The sequence below is a fragment of the Dromaius novaehollandiae genome, chromosome 3 (genome assembly GCF_036370855.1).
Source record: "Dromaius novaehollandiae isolate bDroNov1 chromosome 3, bDroNov1.hap1, whole genome shotgun sequence".
Classification (NCBI taxonomy): Eukaryota; Metazoa; Chordata; class Aves; order Casuariiformes; family Dromaiidae; genus Dromaius; species Dromaius novaehollandiae.
The window spans coordinates 23,194,226-23,218,854 of record NC_088100.1 but is presented as its reverse complement, the minus strand read 5'-3'; the positions used below and the strand labels follow the sequence as shown (position 1 = coordinate 23,218,854).

Sequence of the window (24,629 nt, the reverse complement as noted above, 5' to 3'; positions counted from 1 at the left end):
CCCGTTCCATTTCAGAAATAGTGCATACTGTACAGTCCAGCATTCAAGCTTTGTCTTCCACTTGCATGGTATGCCCACTGCTGAGCTCGCAGCAAAATACCACTGCACAACACAGCTCACATGTCTTGGCAAAGACCCAACAACAACTAAGGGGAAGGGACAGTTTTGGAGGTACACTGGAAAAATGTATTTAAGGTGCAGAGCACATGTAACATTAACACGCAACATTAAGAACTCTCCCTGGGAATGTCAGTGAGATGATGAAATACCAGACCATCTCTGGCAACTGATACCTGCTTAGAAAGGTTAGAAGAAGCTAAATGAATGCTAAATGATGCTCCTTTGAGGATACATGATTCCTGCCTGCTTCTACGTGCTTAAGAAATGCTGCCAGCAGGAAATGAATGTGTCTGGTTTGCTAAACATTCACAGCCAGACTCAACCTGATTTCACTAAAAACCCATCACTGTGCAGCAGAATTCAGAAGCCACTGTGGATGTGCCGAACACATGGACCATGAGCTCTGCAAAGCTTATTCCTTCTTTAAATCAGGAGGGAAAGGTGAGATCCAGCCTCTTGTAAAACTGGGGATGTGAAGGGAGAGAAGTAAAAAGACTGGTCACAAAGAAGAAAGTAAAGATTGTGAGAGCAGTGGCTAAAGATTTGAGATGGTTTGCCCTGATCAGAAGTTACAACTGTAGCTTTGTCAATTTAATACAGTGAAGAATATCAGCATATGGCACCTACTATTGGATTTAGTAGCACCTAGATTTGAGGTTTAACATAGCACTGCTCAAAACCAAAGCCAGAGGCTAAATTAGAAGCAGATAAGTATTTCTCCACATTAATGTCTAGAGGGGGGATCTTTCCTTCAACTGCAGAAATGACGTGCATTATTCACTAAACTGCTCTTTTTCCTGTAGAGGCAATTCTAACACAGCCCTCCTGCCTAGAGTTGGATCTCCACTACTTATCCAGCCACTGTGCCCCCAACCTATTGCAATAAAACTTACTTTTCAGGCTCTTGCTTATTTTCATTGCTGTATTATTGCATTCATTTGCCACTATTCCTGTTAACAGCAGAATTATGATTTTAATGTGAATATATACTTTTGCTATGAGAGTTTCCCTTGTAAGAAAAAACAAAGAAGAATCAGTTTGAAGACTGTAATATTATAGATGCTGAGTGCAATTACCGTTCTGCAAATCCACTGATCACTTGTGCTAGTCGTTGGAACTGATTATTTTATTCTTGGAGATAATTCAAAGAAGAATAAAATAGCTGAACAGACACTTATGAAGACTTAATAATATGGCATTACAAACCCTACTTATTTCTCTGATTTAACTTGATACCAACAATATAATGATTAAAATTTGCATCATATTGAAACAGGTAAACCACATCTATCGTGGTAACCAGAGTTTAATTCTGCCTGTTTTCTTTTTGGTGGTATCATTAAAAGTGGGATTCAAATTTACCTTTCTCCGATTGTGATGTCTACATGTGAGTAAGGTGTCAGAGCTCCCACTAGCTCCAATGAAGATATAGTTGAAGCTCAATCAATTCATTTCACCCAAAAGTAGAAACCAAACTTTGTCAGTCAAATAGTTAGACTAGCTCTTTGCATTGACTAGATCTGTAATGACTACCGTGGGAGTTGAGACAGCTACCTACATAACCTATACCATAGGCATTTAAATTTGGAGCTGAATCTCACCATGAGAATATCTTTAAGGAAAGTAATCTACATATATGTATTTCTAGTCTGATACAGGCACAAGAAAAATATGGGAATGATTCAGGCATGCAGTATTAGTTGCTTTGCTCTTGGTAAACCTGATAGCCTCAGATCTCTGAAATGGCTAGTTAAAATGAGTCCTGGACAAAAGAAAACTTTGCCCTGTCAGCCTCTAGTGCAGAAACTCACAGACCATTTCCTCCAGCACCTCAAAATTATGACATATAATTATATAGGATGATGTTTGCTGTCTTACATTTTGCCTTATGGTTTCATGCTATTGCAGCTAGAACTTGGACGGATAATACCAATCATTGCAAGAATCCAAGGGCGGGACACAGCTGCACTGTTGATGGGACAGAAGAAAGATGTATAGCCATGTTGCTGTAAATTCCCCAGTTCAGAGACGGAGAGTCGTACCAGCACACCCAGGGCTCCTGGGTGGGCATTCAGAAAGTCCCTCAGAGGGTCCTTCATTTCATCAGGTGTCTGTGTAATCCTGCAGTCTTGGCATATAGTGGCGCCACTCCATTGGATGGGGTCCCAGCTGTACAGCCCCCTGTCAATGCCCACGTGTGCAGGGGGTCAGATTCAGCCAACTCTTGCTGCCCCAAGTTTATCAGTCCTTGCAGTCCTAGCTGGACCACTAATCTCAGGAGCTTATCAGTGCCTGGGAGGCTGTTACGTACCGCCCATCAGCATGTACTGTTCCTCTCTTCAGCCTGTTTCCCGGTAACTTTCTCCACCCGTGCACATAGGTACCTAGAGAAACCACTTGTGCAAACTCACACAAAAGGGGCTTGTATAGCAGTGTGGCTGCTCCCCCGCTATGCAATCTGTAGCAGATGCTTTAGCAGAGGGAGCTAGTGGGAGAGTTAAAATCCTGTTATTCCAGAAGCGAATGTATCCTTCTATAAGAGCTGTGCTAAAAATCACAAAAGCTGGCAATACTACCAAATGCACACTATGCCTAAACTATTCTATTCAAAGCAACAGGACAAAGGAATAAAATATACTTTCAGATTTACTAAGAGTATCTTATTAAAACAGAGAATGCTGTTAAAATACAATTAACTTTTTTTTGGCATTCACCTCATAAATGAATGAATTGTCCTTAGTTTCCTTAGAATAATTTCATTTCTGTGTTTTTGGAGCCGCATTTATCAGGCCTTTCTTAAAAAATGTCACGACACTTTACAAGGCATAGAACTTTTAAAATCATTTGGGATATTGGAGAGAGTTGCATGCAAACGTACCCTCCAAGTCCAATTTGACTCCGCAGAGCTCCTTTAGTAGGTCCATAGTGGGTGTGCTCAGTAATATTCTTCAAAGGAAGAAAACCTAAGATCTACTGACTCTGGCCAGCTTATCTGTATCATGGTCTGCTTCTCTTCCCTCACAACTTCTGGTCTCCTCATTTCTTTACTCTATCTCACTTAAAAAATGAAAGACATTCAACCACCACCAAAAAAAAAAAAAAAAGAAAGAAAGAAAGAAAGAAAAAAAAGCCCACACAGTTTCCTTATATTTTGAAAGCCATCATTAATCCATTTTCTCCTTCTGCTGATCTCAAGCAAGCTACCTGCTTCATGCTTCCAAGGATAATCATGGCCTCAGGACTAGTTTATCTAAACTCAGTTCAGGGTTTTTAAATAACATCTTGAAATACATTGGAGATCCTACAGCTGCGTGCAGCCATCTCAAGGTCAGAACATTAATGCTCCCCAAAGTAGCTCTCATCAGGAAACTCAAAATACATTACCACAGAAATCCCAGCCTGGGTTTCCTGCAGTGATCTATGCTGTGTTGATAGTGGTAGCAGCATCCACTCTACTCCTGTGCAGAAAGTCTTTATTTAGACAGCATTCACCAGCTCTCTGATAGTAGTGATGGAGGATGCATACCATTAGTGGTAGATGTACTGTAATTTGGGACCCCCTGCAGTTCACCACAGTCTTATTGCCCGGTATGAAGTGAGGATTTCCCTGAGGTCTGCAATAGGCATGCTGTCCTCACTGCATGCAGAATAATCCCAGTGCTTCTGGGAAGCATCTCCAGGCAAACTATACCTGGGAGCGCTGCAGCTCCTAAATCCCACATGTACATGTGTAACATTCATGAAAAACTTTCATAGAAACATCAATACAAATGTATCTCATACTTTTCCACCTAATTCCACTTGTGCAGCTGTTTAGTCATGAAGGACATGAAAGAACTAATTTCTTAATGTTTCAACTTCTAACTGTGTCTACAAACATTATTAAGCTCAGGAACACTTAAATTGATGTCTGGCTGATCATTTAACAAACCATGCTTTAAACCCATTTTCTAGAAAGGCTTAATTCTAACTGATTTAGTGACAACCTTTTACAGACATTTTTAAGTCTGTTCTAGTCCTGCCAGACCTGAAGTACACACTGACCGAGATCCAAGGAGCTGTGGTTAGTATAGTGCATTCATCAGCTAACCTGAACCCTACACTTCGGGTCAGAGCAGATTTGTATCTTGCTTACTCAAAGGGCAAGTATAACACTTTACTATTTAATTTATCTGAAAATGATCATGCAGGCATATCTGACAACACAGTTTCAAGGTTAAGGACACAGCCAATACAGACAGCCATGGGCTATTTATGTTTGTTTAACCTCTGAAAAATTGTTATTGGTAGGTGAAGTTTCAATATCTTACAGCAAATAGCTTGTAAAGTTCTCACTCCAGTTGCATGTGCTATATGCATTCAGTCACACTCCATTCCCATATGAAAAATTAAAAAATATATATTTATTTTGAATTAATGTGAAACATATGCATTCCATGACTCAGGAGAAGGCCTGGAATAATACACATCATATGTTTATATCTCACGACTCTCAGAAATATCAAGCTATCATTTTTTTCCCCACCAGAAAACCATACAATTAATGGAGTAAAAATATGCTAAATATACTAAATTTAAAAAATCATAGGCTAAGGTAAAAAAAAAAAAATCAACCTAGTTTCTTTAAGCAAGTGTTGAGACATCTGTGAAGTCTCCTGATGAAATTCTGGAGCCAAGCACTGGGCAGAGTCAGAACTGTTATAACCAGAGGTTTGCTATCTCAATTAAAAAAAATTGTCAGTTTCCTGAAAAGTAGACTGCAAAGTAATATATCTTCTAAGTTTTATCTCAGTTTCTTTCTAAATCTGTTTTTCTGCATGAAAAAGGCAAGAAAACCCGTGAAATTCAGCTGTGCCTCTACATGTCAAACATTCTGACATGTCTTTTGGAAGCCACTTCTTCGCGTTGTCACATTCCTTCCATCTATTTTATTCTTTCCTCCCTCCCCCTCCCCCCCCCCCCCCAAAGGGCCCTTTTCCTCTCACACTCTCTCTGTTTTTAGGTACTTTTTTTTCATTGAAATTCATATAAAGATAAGCTCTTGAATCAGCAAGCATTTCTAAACAAAAGGCAATTTTCCTCTCATTTTGACCTCAGCATCAACTTCCCTTCTTCTAACTCATATCAGATTGCTTTCGAGTTTGTGCTCAGCTTGATCTGGTCTTTCATATATCATTGATTATCTTGTGCTGGCTAGGCTATAGGTATTTTTCCATGCTCATTCTCCTGTCTTTTTTCTTTTTTTTTTTCTTTTATCAGCTACAACTGAGCAATTATCAGCAATCACTAAGCAATTTTTCAAGCCTTTGATGCCCTGGCTGGTTTCAGAAAGACTAGGTATCTTTTTTATATATTGGCATGTAAAGTGCCAAGCTGAGCTTTATATGACAAAGCTGACTCAGTGACTTACTACATATTAGGACAATTCTTGTTATACTAAACAAGATGAGTCTTCTAAGTACATTAGAGTTGCAGAGAAATCTAGCAGAAAAAAAAAATGCAGCAGTATTTATATTTAAGTATTTAAAGAAAAAAAAGGCATGCAAAGTACAGGCAATGAAGCAGCTCCACGAGGCAAGCCCAGGAGTCTGCCAATGGACAATAGCTTCTCATCCAGAAGGAGGAAAAGTCAGAAGAGATTTGGCACAGTTTACGTGTACATTTTGTGATCTCCAAAACTGGTATGCAAGAGAGACTGAGCAGTGCTAGAGGAACATAGCACTTCTATATCCCAGATGATATTAGAAAACAGGGCAAAGCTTGTTGTCATGTTAATTGTAACCCCCCTCTCCCACTGACCTTCTCTATATGAAAGGCAACCTAAAGACTAAAAAACTTAAGAAGGGCTGAAAGTAACAGGAAGAACAAAAATGTTGTAAATGGTACAGGACTTAAAACCTAGAATTCAAAAAATACAATAGCAGGATTTTCAGATGCTTGGATCAAAGGTTAAGACAGACAAATGAGGACTCAGTGCTACATTAATCAAGAAAAAAATAAATACATTAGTCAACAAATAAATTTAAACTGGATTATAGAAAAAAAATACTGAAAGTGTAGCCTACACACAGAGCTTGATTCCTATTGATTGTGATAGGAAAGCTTTTCTTTAAAAAAAAAAAAGGAAATACATTGACTCATGATTAAAGTGAAACAAGGTATGAGCATCATTGAAAAGTGTCATGCTTGTTGAAAAAGAAGTATTAAGTCTAGTAAGCCAGTGCTAAAACAGAAGTTTTTAATTCAGTGATCATACTAAGATTTCAGAAATGTAAGTAATACCATTTGATATTAATTGTGCTGCCAAGGCATTTTTAAGAATAATTATATTCATTCTCAGGGCGTTTAAAGCATTAACCCTAAAATGGATCATTTTGTAATTTAAAATGCATACTCTGTAGGACGTTTAAAGTTTATGTGAGATCAACAAACACTTGGACTTTTTATTTCTTTGAGAAAAATATCCTTTTCAGAGACTGGTTTTCTTATGCACACGGGGATGCAATCACAGTGTTACTTTAGCTCTCACGTGCACCTTAGTTTAGGAAATCGGCATGTTCTGACAACTGCTTTGTGTACTGTGAAAATTAAGGAAGGCTTTTCTTAATATTTTGAATATCATCAGTCAACATGGATGTTAAAACATTATGCTGCAATAAAATGCTGGCTGCTGTTTTGTTTTTACTTTCTCTTTATTGCTGACTGTCTCTTCAAACTTTCTGTTTCGTTAAGCCTTCTCAAGCCTGTGGCAATATCTGAAGAGACTGTGTTAAAATTAATTAAATCTTTGAAAACTTTGAGCCACAGACCTGCTTTTATTGAGTTTTCTCAGCAGTGACATCAATAAGAAAAGCACCAGGTGCAGGTATTCGTCCTGTCCCATCATATCATGGTATTCAAGATATAGATAGATTCTGACATAGGCTTATGCAAGACAACTCTAAGGGAGAAATGTTCAAGAAACTGTTGTTAATTGTAACATCGACATGATTTTGTTGGGGGGAAAAAAAAAGAGAGAGAGGCAGAAGATGTATTTTTGCTCTTACAGGAGCTTTGTGGGCCTGGATAGAGATAAGAACCATGTTAAAGCTACATATCACTAAACTTCAAAACATGAAATAAGCTACTCCTCTTCACTGGTCCCCATTCTCCATGCAGGGAAAAGACATATGAACAGGCCAAGGTGTCAGAGGAAGCAGCAAAGAGTAGGAGAGTTTATGGACTCCACGCAATTTCTGGGCCACCGCACGAGAGACATGCAAGTGCCTCTGCTCATTGCTGCTAGAAAGAGGCGCCGGGGAGCTTGTTGCAGAGGCCCTGCCAGCTCCGCATGGAGACCAGGGTCAGCGAGTCGCAGAGGCATGTTCGCCATGTGCTACTTCCAAGCTAACAAGCCATTTCAAGATTACTAGCTGTAGTCCAAAGCCAAAATCAAAGCTGTTGAACATAACTACAATGCTTCAGGGCCCAAGCTGACGAGTCCACATGGTGCCAAGCTGTTACTTTCTTTGAATATCTTTTTCCGAGAGGAGGCCTTTGTAAAAAACAAGCAAATGAACAAAAAAACCTTACCCCTTCCCACAGCCGGAATGGAGGGCAAAGGAGCAATGACTATTTTGAAAAAGATCATAGGAATGGGTCAACAACCTATAGATAACATGAGGCAGCACAACATATGACCGTAAGGCTGTGTCACTCATGTCTTATCCACTGAACAATACTCAACTCCTGAAGCTGTGACCTAAGATGTCATCGATGTTTTCAGTGATGTTTTCAGCAAGGTGTCAGAAATGATCCCAAGACCCCCTTCAATTTCATAATGGTGAGAATTTCACTGAATTCCAGAGGAAAAGACCATGAAACAAGAGTGCGTTTCATGTGAAAAGGTTTGTGATAATGTAATTAAAATCTCTACGCACAAGGGAACAAAGCTGAGGCTGAACTGTCTTTTGCCCATAGGCATTTCCAGATTTGATTGCTGCACTTGGTTGGCTTAGCACTCTTTCAGTGCAGTTTTATGCAAGTGTGTTTTCAACACTTTCCACATGGAATATAATCAGAGAAGAAAAATTATTTCCTGATGCAAACCCAGTGAAGTCAGTGTAATTGCTCCAGTACAGAATATCGTTCACCATCAGAAGATTTTGCTTTTATAGGCTTTCAATATCCAACAAAATAACAACTGTTTAGTAATAAACTACGTCTTAGACATGACTCTTCTGATCATTACTATAAAATGCTTGAATGCACAGGTAAAACAGAGCAAACAGTTCAGTTATGACACCAGGCTACATATCTGTCAGCTAGAAATTAACTCTGGGCACTGATAGGCAAATAGGCAAGCAGCCAAATTGTCAGGGGTCCCTTCCACTCTGTCCAATTCCACTCTGGCCTTGAAAAGCTTATCCAAAGTAAGTGTCATTGAAACTGCTTTGTTCTCTGGGATTGACTGAGTTTTCAAAAATCAGCGTTTTCAAATGGAAGGAAAACATTTATCAGAATATTCTAAAATAATTGTATTTGAAGGCTGAATCTAGTGTACAGTGTGAAACTTGATCTCATCCTTTGAAAATGACAAAGACCTCCTTTCTTATCCTAGTATGCCTAATACTATGAGTTCTACAGTTTGTTTTAAAGAAAAATGCCTAACAATCAGATTTTTTTAAATGAATTTTGACCAACTTTGATCTACTTCCAAAATTCACTCATTTAACTTTGTAAAAACAATGTCTTCTCGTCTGGGTATATTATGAATATGAAATTCCATGCAACATTAATTTTCATATCATGCCAGCCATTAAAAAAACCTCTGGAGATCTGCCATAAACAAAATAAAATAAATTCTGCAATTTACAAAACCATCATAAAAACTCTCAAAGCCCATTGTTAAGGATGGTAACACTTGCTTCTATCGGCAGTTTTAATTGACTTTGGTAGCACTGCTTTGTCATTTTATTTTATAGTATGCCTGTCAGAAACTTTGATTATAATGTAAAAATAAAAAAGGCAAGAAAAAAAAGTCAAAACAATTTCTGATTCTAGTCTTCAAGTTAAATTTAGCATTTAACCTGATACAGTAACCTGATAATATAATAAAACATGTAATTTTTACTACTCATGTTCAAAAAGATTCAGAAATATTAGATTGTTTCCAGGCACTTACTATCAATGGCATTATTTTCACAAATGGAAGCTATGTTTTCTGTGTCCTACAAATCTTGCAGTGATTTACTTGTTAGAAACACTATTGCATTGATGTAAAGTGGAAAGGATAATATGTCTTTCACATTTCTTAGTTTAATTGCCTTACTGCAACTGAATACGACACACACAATGTAAGAAAGATTGATGATGAGAGAAAAGTCAGCAGCCTCAGGCAAGACCGTTTCTCAGAAGTGGCTTTAAAATCTTAGAAGAGATAAGATTAACCTTAAATGAATTTTTTACCTTTTCCTTCTTTTTTCTTTATTTTCTGAGACAATGTCGCAAGATAGGTTTTTCAAAAACTTCTGTACTCTGAAGAAAACTTGCAGATTTCCAATTTTTGAAAGGATTTTAAATAAATTCAAACAGTATTCCACCCAAACATATTATTTAGTGTCAAGAATTTGCTAAGATTCATAAGTTTTCTAACTTAAGTTTTCTAAGATATCCCTACCATAGCTGTCCTAAGTTTCTTCATTAGATTCAGTTCTGTTTAAAATAAAATAAAATAAAATAAAATAAAATAAAATAAAATAAACACACAAAAAACCCAAACAACAAACTCTAATATGTTCTAAACCATTACAGCCTCAATGGTAAGCACAGTTTGCTCCTGTCGCTAGGGCTCTCACAGACAGGTACCTTCAGTTCCTCTCCACTTCTCTTCCCATCATGATTCTGCAGTTCCTCTTCCCTCTTAGGTCTCTCCTAGTCCCTGGCCCCTTCCCTTCCTCCTCATACAATATGCATCTAAAATTTACTTCTTTCTTCAGTAGCTATTAGGATATTGACAACTCATCATCTTTCTTCTCCTCAAATCGTTGTTGTGCAGGCAGCCACCTTTGGGTTCGGAGAGAACTAGTTTTGCCTGAAAGGGACTAGCAGGAAGCTATGGCAGTATGAGCAGCAGATCAGTTAAACCAATGGTTAAACAGATTCGGATGTACGACTCCAGCTGCTTCACCACAAAACTAATTCTGGCTCTATCTCAGCTTCCTTCTGCCCTCTCCCACCTCTCTCTAACCTTCATCAGATGCCACCTTTGTCACAGGTAGCCTCTGTGTGCCTCGTATGAGGTAAAGATATACAGACAAAAGGGCTAGAGAATAGTAGGATTAGAGAATCAAACTGAAGCGCCATTCTTTCTGAATGCCACAGCTTGGCACTTTTGCCTAGAGGACAGTGTCCATCAACCAAATTAATGACTTCTCTGTACAACTGCAACCACAGCTTCTATACTGTGCTACTTGGTTAACTTCCAATTGCTATGTTAATGGAGCTAGCCCTTCTGTAAAATTTGGGGACTGAATAGCCACTGTGCACACTGAGGCCCCCAAAAGGCTTTGTGGCAACAACAATGCTGGGCCAGATCCAAGCAGAGGCTCTGAATATGCCCTAACTTCTTTCTCATCAGGTTTCATAATTTTTAACAATGTCTGAAGTATTGTATATGCACCTTGAGGTGGTGGAGACTCCATTATCAGTATTATTTTATTGACAAGGCTACTGAAGGAGAATCCTGTGGCCTCAGTTACAGATACCACTCCTCTGCCAGCAAGCCAGCTGTATGCACTTTTCTTAGATTTTTGTTAAATATCAGATTCTCAAACACAGAAGCCAACGACCAGCAGTGAAAGCACTGCTGCCGCCACTCGTTATGAACAGAAAAATCTGTAAAGTATATGACTGAATCTTTGAACTTGACTTGCTGCATATTCCACATCTGACCTGCTGTTTCCTCAGAGAACAGATAAAATAATCTTTGGGCATTCCAATACAAAGAGGCCTCAACCTTTCTGATCACTTGCTGAAGGATTCACTTCATTTAAGCAATTACTTGATTACAGATTTCTTTAGACATAAGAGCTGAAAAATTCTTATCAAGAACTTAAAATGCTGAGAGGTTGTGCAAATATTCTGTCAAACTTAATCCCCAAACCCACGGAACAAAATGATTCAAGAAAAAAAGAATAAATAAATAAATAAATAAATCTTCATCTTTCCTTTAAATTTTCTCTCCAGTAACCTTGTTCTACACTGGTCAAAAGGAAAACTGTATAACATAATCAATGAAATATAAAATACATCAAAAAGGTGGAATCACATTGATCTCCATTAGTATAATTAATACATACTATCTCAAACTCTAGCTGTGAGGGCAGACTTCAAAATTATATCTGGCAATTTGGTGCATAAATTGGGTGCATTTAAAGTAAGTGGTGGAATTAAAAATAACTCAAAAGATCAAACTGGAAAATTGCATTACATTCAGCAATATGCTATTATCTGGGAGTTCTCTGAATCTTAAGATTTAAACAGAAAGTTCTTATTTTTTTTTAAGACATAGAAAAGGTTGGCCTTTCCAAGTTTTAGAGGCATGCTAAGTTCTCCTTTGTAATACAGTGTACAAAAGCAGCAATATAAGATATGGAATGGCCAGACCAAGGAGTTCAGATGTGTTGGCCTATTTCCAGTTCTGCTACTGGCCTGCTGAGCTACTTCAGCAAATTCCCTTTTTAATTGTATCTGCATTTAGCCAATAAAAAGTTAGATTTTTATTATAAGTTTTATGTTCAGACTTCCCCTATAATCAATAGAGAAAGATACATTTCCAGAAGGTGATTTATTTCATCTGAAGACAGGTCTGAAAACAATTAGACTAATGTTTGTGTACAACTCAATTTCAGCTTCAGAAAAACTTGTGGAACAAGTAATCAAAGCACATTTGCAAGTAGCTGGAAGACAGCAAGATAGTTGCTTTAGTGCACATTTTTCCTTTTAGTTCAAAGAATTTTAATCCTGTTTCAGGATCAACTTTGCAACAAATGTGCTTCTTGTGGGCTGCAGTGACTGGCTGAGCAGAGCCCACCATAACGAGTGACAGAGATCTGGAGCAGAAGGCTCCCAAGTTTCTGCTGTGGCAGAAGCAAACTGCTCCTTGATAGCTGCAGCTTGCAGGACAAGTAGGAACATCGTTTTCACACAGAATATTACGTTATGCCAGATCTTGTGGAGGATGGGCTAGGCACTAAAAGACTTGTAAGGACAAACATAGTGCTTAAATCTTAAAGCAGAGAAAGGGGGAAAAAAGTGGAGGAGGACTGGTCAGAAAGCTGTATTAATTAGAAATTCTGGAGAGATTCTAGAACAAGTACTCAAACAAAAGACCTATAAGCACTTGGAAGACGAAAAAGAAATTAATAGCAGGCAACAGTTAGTCTTTTTGTCTCAAAGAAACAGTACTGAACCTCTGATTTCTTTTGCAATAGAATAGGCTCTATTATGTGGGGCGAAGCGTTAGATGTCCCATACATTGACTTTCCTAAGGCTTTTGATACTGTCCCACATGACTTCATCATCAATGTCATATACAAGTTGAGAGACGTATTCTAAATGAAATTACTTTAGATTGAATGCATGGAAATCCAAAATATTGCATTGCAGTCAGTGCTTCACAGTCAAAACGGGACGTTTCCATTCAGTACTGATGAATGGATAATGGCATATTATTATTATTATTATGTTTAATTTACAGATGACCCAGAACTGGAACAGCATGAGGACAGGGTTACAATTCAAAATGATCTTGACAAACTGAAGAAATGTCTTGGGAAAAAAATTAAACAAAATAGGATTGCGTTCAATAAAGAACAAGTGCAAAATACTGAACTTAGCAGGAAATAATAAATTTCATGCTAGTAGAGAAAAAAATTGTCATGTGGCTATTCTACAGAAAAATAATCCATTATTACAGTGTGTCACAAGCTAAATATAAGTCATCAATATCATGCTATTGTGGAAAAAGTAAGCGTCATGGTGGGATGTGTAAACAAGAGAGCTGCAGGACATAGGAAGTCCTCCTCCCCTGTGTATGTACAGCCTCTGCTGTGTGCAGTTTTGACAGGGGTGAGAGTCCAGAGAAGAGCTTGATCAGAAGTCTAGAAAATATGAGCTATGAGAAAGGACTGAAAGAGTATTGCTTTTAGGTCTAAAGGACATAAGACTGACATAGGACAATATCAGCCTTTGAGCACATGAAATGCTGTTGCCAACCTCAACTGTCATGTGCAAAAAATGAGCTTTCTCTAAAACATGGAAGACCCAAGGTAAACATTAGCTGAACTTTCTAACTGCATGGATAGTCAAGGAGAGGAACAGATCTGCTGCGGATATTAATGCCTTTGGAAGCATTGAAAAGCAGGTTAGATCAAATATCTGTTAGGTATCAGCAGCCCTGCTTTGGGGCAGGGAATAGACTGGGTGTTCTGTGGAGTTCTTTTCTAGCCCTGTTTTTCTAAGAACATATATTCTGTTTATTACAGGGATATACAGTAATACTGTGAACAAATATTAGATTGGTGCTTGTCAGTCAGCCAACAGTAGAACTATATATTTTCCAGTCTATCAACATGAGAGAAATCTCAATGCAATACAGATAGCTTAAAAATGAAAAGAAAAATAAGTTTAAAAGGTCCCTTAAAGCACATATAAAAGAATATTTCATGATACTTAGTGGAATACATATTCGTATGGTTCCTGTGCTGATTCAGATTAGACCAAACCAAAAGAAATGAGTGAAAAAGGAAATGAAATATCATAATTTAGAAGAAGAAAGAAAAATTGTGGCTAGCACTGCAAGTATCAAACCCTAACTGAAGCATCCAATAATAAAAAAATTCTCAGACTGCAACATGATGCTTACTTGCAACTCATCATTAAAGTCAAAGAGACATGAGGCTGAAAAGAACACAGTGTTGGTTAGAAACCTTAATATCACAGGAAAAGTAATGGACATACAGAGAACTTCATCCATGTACAATTCTGTGTTTTCTTTTATAAGTTTATACCTATCTTCTAAGAGACCATAAAACTGCAATTTATCCCTTGCTTATAGGTAGGCTATAGAAATAAAGCCCTGATTTGTTCTTTTATGGGCCTTAGGTGATAAACATCTAACAATCATTTTGTTTATAAGCACATCGTTATTGCTATCTTTCTTCTGAAAGTTTCATTGTTCCCAAGGAATGTTACTTTGATTTATTAGAAATCTCAAGACTCTGTGAAGCTTGGGAGAGTCACAGGTGCTCTTCATCTAAGGTTAAGGAAAACACAGTAGTTTTTTTGGACAGTAGTCCAAACAAATGACTGAAACAAAGGAAGTCACTGCACACATCAGCAGGACAAAAGCTGGAGTAAGAACTCAAATACAGTCTGAGGGGGTTTTCTTCTCTGTATGGGAGTTCTGGCTGGATGTTCTTCCTTACACACCTGAATCTGAAATGACAGAAGAAAAACAAGCAAAAGTCCAAGGAATGGTAAAAAAAATGAAGGGATAGGGGAGGGGAAAAAATAAAGAGAATTCACTTTTTCCTCTAGATTTCTGGATTGAAAGAGGTTTGGAATTGTCAGCCAAGAGAACATCCCCTATCATCTCATTCAGGCATGCAAACCCTTAGAAGATATGAGCTTAACACCTACTTTTTTTTAAATTAAAATTGTATTTTAAAAGTATTATGAAAATAAGAAGGACCATGCAGGACATACTCCCAGTGAACACTTTCTGTTAAATACAATAATCTTATTTCTGATTTCCTATTATTTCAGTTAATACCACTGAGTGAAGACTCAGGCACTGCTCATAAATTTTATGGTTCCAGTCAGACATATTTCAGCAGCCTCTTCCTACTGCTCTGGAGGCATATGAAAGTTGGGGTACTGCTTCTGACTGGAAAGGACTTTGAAACTGGGTCTAACCAGCTCACACAAGCACCTGCGCAGAAGCATTTCAGAAGTACAGAAATTCTAGTTTTGTAACTAAAACACAGCAAAATTGGTAGGGGATGGTAACAGTGAGGCTGTGGGGCTTTAGCTGTATTCTAAGACCTACCAGAGAGCTGGGGAGAGCAGCATGAGTAACTACATCAGATCTCTGGTCTTGCACTGTAATGAAGGAAATAGGGGCGTGCAGCTATTTGCAGGCCTGCATGGTAAATCACGTCACTGAAATTTTCAAGGTTAAAGAGAAATTACTTGGGGAGGGATGAGCTCAGTAATTAGTTTAACACCAGCTCTCAGACCACAGCCTCAGGAACAGCTGCATCAGTACGACTAAGGAGACAGCGAATGGCAGTATGGGGACAAGAATAAGCCTTCACATAAGGAGGGCTGGCTTTAATTCAAATTAGTCCTCAGGGAAAACCAAACACTGAATAACTCCCTAATTTACACCTAGTGAATCACCCCTCCAGAAGTAAGCACTATAATGTCAACAGAGAGGAAAAATCCTTCTGATGCTCTTCAGTGACACTGGCTTCTCTCTGTTGCCTATATATGGCACTCAGACACTTACTCTTGGAGGGATGGCATACTATTCTCTTAAATTTTAAGTGCAAAGCAATTGTCTAAGTTTGACAAACTAAATTTGAGTCAGAAGTTATGAATATAATATTCATAGTAAGACAAACTAGGACTGCCCTAGAAATGTCAATGTATGGATTACAGAAAAAGGAACAAGGTATGATTTCTAATTCCAGAGTCTGGTCCCAAAACTGTGGCTTCTGAATGCTCTTGAAAAATTTGACTGTGACAGACAATATCTGATTTATTTGTCTACTGTGTATAATGTTACAGTTTTTCAAAAGGCTGTGGCTGGGCAGCTGAGACTCCCATTTGCCTTTTCCTGGTGGCTGCCCATGAATCAGGGGATCCTGTGGAGGGATGATCCCCAGGGGAGCACAGAAACATGTTGCAGGAGAGAGGCTTCCAGAACAGGGCAAAAACAGAAAGAGAGAGAGAGTTTAGCAAGCCGAGAACCTATGGCACAGCCAGACCTCAAGAAGGTATGGCTGGCAGGGAGCAGATGCCCAGATGGACTTCCAAGGAAAGGGAGACTTTTCCTAACTATCAAGAAGGAACTGCACAAACTTTGCTGCAGTGCAGGAGGGCGACTGAGAAGTTCCTGGCCTGGTAGCAAGATGGAAAGAAAGGGCCCCCGACTCCTGCAAGGACATGGGGGCAGGAGGAAAACTGGTTTATGAACTACATTTATTTTTGTTCTGTCTCATTTTGACATTTTTCTATTTTCAAATGTTGTCTGTTCTAATATCTGCTCAATGAAAACTCACTTTAGAATTTAAAAGCCCTTGACAGCATTTCTGAGGTGCCCATTAGGTCATAAGGTCCAGAGCAAAAGCTGCAGGTAGACCCGCTGCAGGTCTCATTAACTCAAGACTCAGAATCTTTTTTTTTTGTTGTTCCATTTCCAACAGATTTTGGCATAAAATTCTTACAAAAATATTACTTCAAGAGTTATAAAACTGTGTATACTTAGATAAAACTATAGATATGCACCAGTACATTTGTCTAGATGAAAATCAAGAGTAAAAGAGAGAGAGATGTTCTTTGGAAAGACTGACAGAAAATATTGTAGTCAGTGTGCCTCTGTTTAAAGCTTTGTTCTCATTCTTAATCTGTGTTTTGTTTCAGACTTCGTGATTTTTGTATTTGCTTGATCTCAACTGGTTTCTACTATACCTATGCCCCTTCAGTGCAAACAGAGATTTGATGTTATCAGTTGTTTGGTATAGTCTCCCTGGAAGTTCTGGGACTGTCCCCTACTGTGGGTGTATAGAGACTGAAGAATTATTTAATGGCATCTTGATCACCACATTCAGAAAATAAAATGAGAATCCTGGATAGCTGTTTAATGGAGTACGGTATGGTTTAGAAGAACAACTGTAATAATATAAGCTTTCAAATACTGCGCCGAGAAGCCAAGAGGTTCTTGGCCAGGTTCTCTGTGAAAGTAAATTGAAGACTATGGAAGTCAATAGAATTATAGAACCAGATCATTATAATAAGACTGTTCATATAAGAGCTCTTCAAACTCTCAAACATTTGTGGAATTGAAATGATACTTCAGAAGTTTTGAAATAAGAACTTCAGAGGTGTTGAAAAACACTTTACCAGGCCATATGGTTATAAATTTCTCATGCAACAAGAACTTTTAACTTCCTTACACATGCATTAACTGCAGAATTGATAAAGACCAGCTTAAGGACCTGACCCAGACCAACCGCTTAAATCCTATCAAAATGAAGGGAGGCATATTGTCTACCCTAATTGAATACAGAAAAGGACCATGGATTTAATTTTACCTGCAATGAAAGCAACTATGCCAAAAGCTGTGAGACAACCAGAAGGAAAGAGAGGCTTTCCATTATAGAAAGGTCAAAGACAGTAGAACTCAAAGAATAGAGAAATGGAGGCTGAGCAAGATAAAGATTTCTCAATATATAGCAAAGACCAGTACTGATCCAGCAAAAATAAAGAATATAATCAGCCATACATCTTCAAGAAGTCACCCTCAAGCAGGAACTTCATCTGATGAAAAGTCTCTTGCAGTTGATGTGATAGTTTACTATTCATGCCAATTTTAATTAAGTGCTGAAGTAACTTTATACTAATTTGTTTTTCCTGATAAACTCTTTACAGTTGGGTATCTCTGAAGCACACAGAAGAAAGACTGAGGTAAAATAGGGATTTAATGTCATTTAACTTGAAGATAGTTCTAGTCTCTTTCATCAATAATGAAAGTAAAAATAACAATATTTATTAATTAAATTAATATTTTTAACCTATTAGTAAAAAATAATTCTTTATTAGTGATTGTTATCTGCACAGTACAAGTGATTAGAGAAGGATGCTACCAGGCTGCAGCAGAACTGTAGAAACTTTGAAATCATTCTAAACAAATGGAAGCGTGAAATGAAACGAGAATCCCAAGGAAATGTAAGCAGCCATTTAAATCCCTCTTAGAAGCTTGAAGAGCTTCCATAGCATAGTAATAATAATAATAAAATAGAAATAAAATTGAAAAGCGAGGCAATGATAGGAACAATTGGATATTGCTAGGCAGGATGTAAACTCCCTAAGAAGAGAAAAGAGCATGCAATAGAGCATTTTCTAGTTGGAGTGAGTGGGAATATATTCTGTTCCTTCAGGTATCTCTTACTCCCTGCAGTAGAGTACAAATTTAAAATGATTGTTACTCTTATCAAGCAGAACAACTCATAGGTCCAAAAGTGATGCTCCATAGATTCAACAGGAAACATCATGAAGTTTATCACTCCTGTAAAGCAAAAATGAAATCTGTTCTTTTGTCTCCTGTTGATGTCCCTTGTGATATGAACTTACACTGTGAACAGGCTGCATCTTCTTGGGAAAGATTTGCAAGAGAACACAGAAACCTGCTGTAGTAGCTGTAACTGAAATCACTAAAGAAAACACAGCAGTAATAATAACAAAAGTAATAACGCTTTTTCATTCTGGTAATCCTACTGCAGAAGCTTGAAAAGGTGCAACAGATCCTGAAAAAAGGTATTACAAAAGCAAACCTCTCCTGCCATTGTGTCACAGAAAGGGAAAGCGTGCAGTACCCATCAGAACATGTGCTAAATCACATCACTCATTAGCTTCTGCCCGATCCATCGCTTGACAGAGGTCTTGTAAGAAAACACTCAAATATTGAATAACAAATAGAAGAACAAGAGCAAGAAGAGGCCTTTGATGTGCAAGGTATTTTACTGCCATATTTTAATAAATCCTCTTTGACAATTTAAATTACTACAGGTGATTTCAGTTTAAATTAAGAGTTTTCAAAGTAAATGCATATGAAGCACTAATCCATCAGAATGAGGTTAAAGGGGATAAAAATCCTACAACTGCAGTTTTAAATTACTAATTAGCTACTCAATACAACATGTATTAATGCAGCTGTTCTTTTTGCTAACCATTAACTATAAAGATATGAAGACAATGAAAGGAGAATGACCTTCTATATGTCAAAGAATATTGCTGAAGGCATCTGCAGCTAATGGGCTTGCTCATGCAGAAAGAGTAAATAGGTTTATTAGCTTACTCAGCTGGAAAATGCTTAGTAGCTACTGGTCACCTGATAACAAATTTAATTCATAGTTCATTTAGCTATAAAGGGAACTGATTTTTTTTATGCTGTTATTCAAATATCCTGAAATATGATCTGTACCCAGAGGGGTAAGACTGAATCATGAACCCTAGAACAACATGTGATCTACTTATTCTGTCGCAGTTTGCATCCTGTCCCACTGCATGTGAGTTTCTTACAATTTAAATATTGATTTCCCAGGAAAAGATTAGTTCTTATAATTAGAGATAAAAAAAATCGAAAAATTGAAAGCTTCTTGAAGTTCACATCAGCCTTGTTGCAGCTACATAGATTCCGTAATTGTGATAAGTTCAGAAGTATTCCATAAACACTTTTAATTTTTAGACCTAAAACGATATTTTTCAGAGTATACTTTTCTTCTCAAAATACATTTTGGATGTTAGTTGATTCTGATTCACTTACTACATATAATCCATCACCCTTATTTTACCTGTATTGTACTAGATGTGAAATCAAGATAAGGTCATACATGCAAGTCTTTGCCTACAGATACTTCAGTGAAGTTTTCTCAGCCACTGATCTTCTCGGAGTTTTTCCTATGCACTCAGGAAGAAACTAGAGATAAGACTGCCAAAATGGGGAAATAAACATTCAGAACAAGATACAAATCACTCCCTAATCAGAATTTCCTCAGAAATTAGTCACAAGATCAGTAATACAAGTTTTCCTACAGAAAACCTGGTCACTGCCAAAGACAGCTATAGAAGCTCCTGGTAGCATAGATCAAATATAATCACGTTATTAACGTGCCAGAATGGGGTGGCAGTTCTATGACTAGTGCAATAGCAGAGTCCATCAAATATTTTCCATGGGAGGAGGGAAGGGAGAGGAAGAGAAGAGAAGATTCTACCCTTACAGAAGCAATGACTGTTTTTTTGTATATTTTGTTTGTTTGTTTTGCTTTCTCCACAGGTTTTTGTTTTGTTTTGTTTTTAAGAGACATTTGCTTTTAATCCAGGTAACTTATCCTCTGCTCCAGTGGACTCTCGAATTTTCAGTCTTTGTTCCAGGAGTAGGTTCATCTACTACTATTTACTTCTAATATAGCCTTTTTACTATGAATAAGTAGTACTGGCAGAAAAAATAGAAAAACTTTGCTAAATCTATGGAGCTCTTGCAAAATAAATCAGTTAATCCTGTGGCCTGAAATGATCTTTTTTTTTTTTTTTTTTTTTTTTTTTTTTTTTTTTAATTAGCTCTATTCTATAAGTTGTAGAGTCATTGTGAACTTTTTCACAGTCATTCTCAGACCTATATACATAAGACAATTCCTATTCTTACAATACGGAAACTGAAAATTAGGTTTGCTAAGTGGAACTGCTGTTGCATATTACAAGCATTTTCAGCATAGATTACATCTACTTTATTCATCATACTTGTAAAACAATATGCAGTCAAGAAAGTCCTTCAAATGCCTTTGAAAAATTGTGTGAAGAATATCACATTGATAAAATTAAACTGCGAGGCTTGATTAAAGATGTAGTGATGAACAGTGATTTTGGGGATCTACAGTCTTGAAACATGATGTAATAGAAAGGCAAATACTCATTTCTCATCCCGTTTGTTACAGTCTGATCATCAAACAGGGAAAAATAAAAGCTCTGCCATTTTCCAGTTTAGCTCAAAATAAAGCTTACAACATCAATATGACAGAAGCTATGGCAATGTGAGCATTTGACAGAGGTTTTGAGGGTGTGAACCCCACTGCTATAGCCATATCTCACTTGCTTAAGTCAGTTAACCCCCATATCATGGTCACCGAGGATCTTTTTTATTTCTCGCTCAGAGAAATGGCATGCCATGGTTCCATGGCATTGCTCTCTTTATATGTAAACGGGTGTATGCGTGTATTTACTTTATAAACTGGTGTAGTAGTATGTCATCAGAAGAAATGAAATGTTCAGACTAGAGCAGTATCTTTTGTATGCTTTTAGAGATGTCTTCTGGCTCAGAGATGTTTTGCATGCAGACTGCCAGATTTAAACGCCCACATGAAAAACATAGTTTGTATGTGAATCACACACTGCAGTAGAAAAAGCTCACCAGATTTCTAAATGGGATTGTATTTTTGTAGAAGGAAAGATGCATTAGTCTTAAAATATCAGCAGAGGATAGCAATAAATATATCATATTTGCACACATTGCTCCAGCTACACACAGCCTGAAGTCAATCAATGCTCTTGTACTTGTTTTTCCTATTAACTAGCTCAAAAGAAATAGCTCCCCACCTGAGGGAACTATAGCTAAAAGGGAAGAGCAGATCCTGAGGTGCAGACACACCTTGGATTGGTTGAATCAGGCCTGCTGTGCTTATCGGAATAAGATCTTTCTGCTAGCTGAGAAGTAAAGTCCTAATGTACTCAGTGTTGTGTAGCTGTAGTGTAAGACATGGTCATTCTTATAGCAAGTGCGACTCCATACAGTCGACACAGCCAAAAAAAAAATAGAAAAAAATCAAGAATTACCAGTGAGTTAGAAGCAAACATGTAATTTCTATAATTTTTAAGAATCTGTGTTTTTTAGGTGAGAATTAATAGATTTAAAAAGGGCCGAAGATAATAAATAAATAGATAAGTGAAGAATGAGCGGAGGAACAAAATAATGTACAGAAAATCATCAAATAATGCTTCTCCCTTGAGTTCCTGACTTCCACAGATGCTCAAGGACTATTTCTCAGGCACTGCTTCCTCCGGAGCCTCGTCTAACAGAAACCTCATCTCACAACCCCTGCTAAGGTGCTGAAAAACTAGGTGTAAAACAGCTACAAGCTTACAGAGGAGAGATGACTGCTACAGGAATTGAAGTAGTGGCAAGGTGAGAGAAGAAAAGAAAAGGAGAAGCTTCTCTGAACATGATGGAAAGGTGGAAAGGGGAAGAACAAGCAAGCCACGGAAAGAGGGAAGGTCATGCCACATTCTGTTTATTTTCTCTTGGAAAAAAATCAGTAAGACCCTGTGAAAAGAGAGAGGTGGAAGCTTTGAGAAGCAATTCAAAAGCAGAGAGGTTGCTGGAATTGTGGGTATGGCATTCATCTGTACTGGAAATGGAGAGCTGCTGCATTCACATGCATTTGATCATAAAACTCACAGAGCAGTAAAATGTTTTCCTTGCTGCACCCTGGTCTTTTATCATACCTAGAAATGTATTTGCGTAAAGTCATCTTTTTGATTTGTCTCCTTTTGGTTTATACATCTTAGAAAATCCTTTTTTTTTTTTTCCCCTCCATCAGCCTGAAAGCCTGAAGAACCCTAAAATGAAACTCATGTAGGTGTTTCATATCTTGTAAACAAGCTAAGCATGCAGTGGTCTTTCTTAACTCCCCCACATGTTCCCTAAATATACTTTAAGGAAAGAAGAAGAATTAGGCAAACAAAATAGCTGAGTAACTATGCTAGGAGAGCTACTGCCAATGACAATTTTCTCTGGAATTGTTCATAGATACTAGTAAAAGATAAAATCTAAAAATATTCTATTTAGCTTGCTTGTTTTATTTCACTCTTTCTCAGTATGAAAGTATGAATAGTTCAGACCGATATGAGTAAGTGTTTGTGCAGCTCAGAAGAATTTAATCTCTGAGTGATGCTAAACACTGAGGAGAAATAATAACTAGTACCTAAATATTTCACACTATTTTATTAATCAGAGGTCTGTGTTATTGTGGAAATTTTAAAATCCTTAAAAGAATAAAGTGGAAGACAAAACCAAGCTAGTTTAGCTTTGGTGCTGTGTATTTATTTACCAATATGCTGAACTCTCGCTAGTTTTTTTTTTTTAATTCTTTCACATGAAAATTTTTTGCCTTATGGTAAATTAATCCCCACCCGCACCAAAATTCTGAAGTACAACGCATTTCACATCAAGCTATTGAAGAGCTATAGCCACTGTTCCAAAAAATGATCCATGAAAATTACTAGTAGACAACAAAATCTTAGACATTTAAGTAGAGTGAGCCAGTTTTCAGTTGATGAGAACCTGTATTTTCCTGGGGGTAATTAGAAACATCGCCTATGAAAATGAGGCTACTTATTGAGTTAATGATTTTTCAGTCAACAAGGACTGCATATTTTAAACTGTGTCTCAGACAGCCTTCAGAACACTAAAAACACAACTAAAACTCAAGTAGCACTGTTCTCCTGAGGACTGAGAAATTATGAAAATAAAAGCATGGGATAATACCATAAAGACAGAAACTCCCCAAATATAACTGCCATTCACAATTTCCTAGACAAACGAGCAACTTACTTACAAAACAGCATACTAGGTTCTTACCAATAATTTGGACAGTATGCTAGACTAATTTCACAAGCCCTGTCCTGCCAATATATACTTTCAGCTTTTTTCAAGCTAAAAGAAGATGTTGAAGGAAAAAAATAATATTTATGAATGTTTCGTGTTTCAAAGCAGAAGAAAGCACAAAGAGTCAGCAATGTCTCAGATAACAGAACTTATTAAATATTTTTATGGATACTGAAAACATGCAAAATAATGGAGGTATCTTTTAAAAATCTGAGTAGTGTTGATCCTGTGTGTGCGGTACAAGAGGAACAGCACAGAGCAGCATGTCTAACATTGCTCTACCGTGCCCTGCAAAAGCAGCCTCCAGGCACCTAAAAAGAGCATTTTAGCCTAACATCACTTGGAGTAAGAATATCAAAAAAAAATGTGAGAACATGGAAGATTTGAGGAAGGATTTAAAGCATCTATGGTATTTACTTCTGAAAAATGCAGTCCTTTGAATGTAATACTATAATGATTACAGAAACATGGCCACTTTTTTAAGGAATACAAACTTCTGTAACCTCTGCCAGTCACTTTGGACTCACCCTACATATTAGCCCTTAGATCACTGACAGGACCATTGAGGTCCTTGACTATTATCAATTTTAAGTGTAGGAAATAAGGCTGATATGTGATACTCAAAGGTAATGCCATATTTGTGGTGTGAAAGCACTTTTTATGATTGATGACAATCCGGTTATATACAGCCTCATCAGCAAGACAAGGAGATTAGGAAATTGTCATAAAAAGTATGAACTGATATTTGGAAGCTGTCTTTGGAAGTTGCTCTGCATCACCATATAATGAGTTAGCTCTGGTATAAATTGGTTGGGTTCTGTCGGAAGTAGAGAAAAACTCAAAAATACATTTCTACAATATAACTATACCTAAATATGAAAGGGTCCTTTCCTGACGGTACAAGCATATGACTATAGCAGGTGTCCTTGAGAGCATAAGCACACGATGATAGCAAAAACCTTAAAAGTACATGCACAGCATGGTATTAGAATGCCTGAGGGTATAAACAGAAATCATAACTGTC

General features: G+C 37.4%; 1 protein-coding gene across 4 annotated transcripts in view; it reads right to left on the bottom strand.

Annotated features, from left to right (window-relative positions):
- The window catches only part of DLGAP2 (DLG associated protein 2), a 467,574-nt gene that overhangs the window by 169,382 nt on the left and 273,563 nt on the right, over positions 1 to 24,629 (bottom strand). The window lies entirely within an intron of this gene.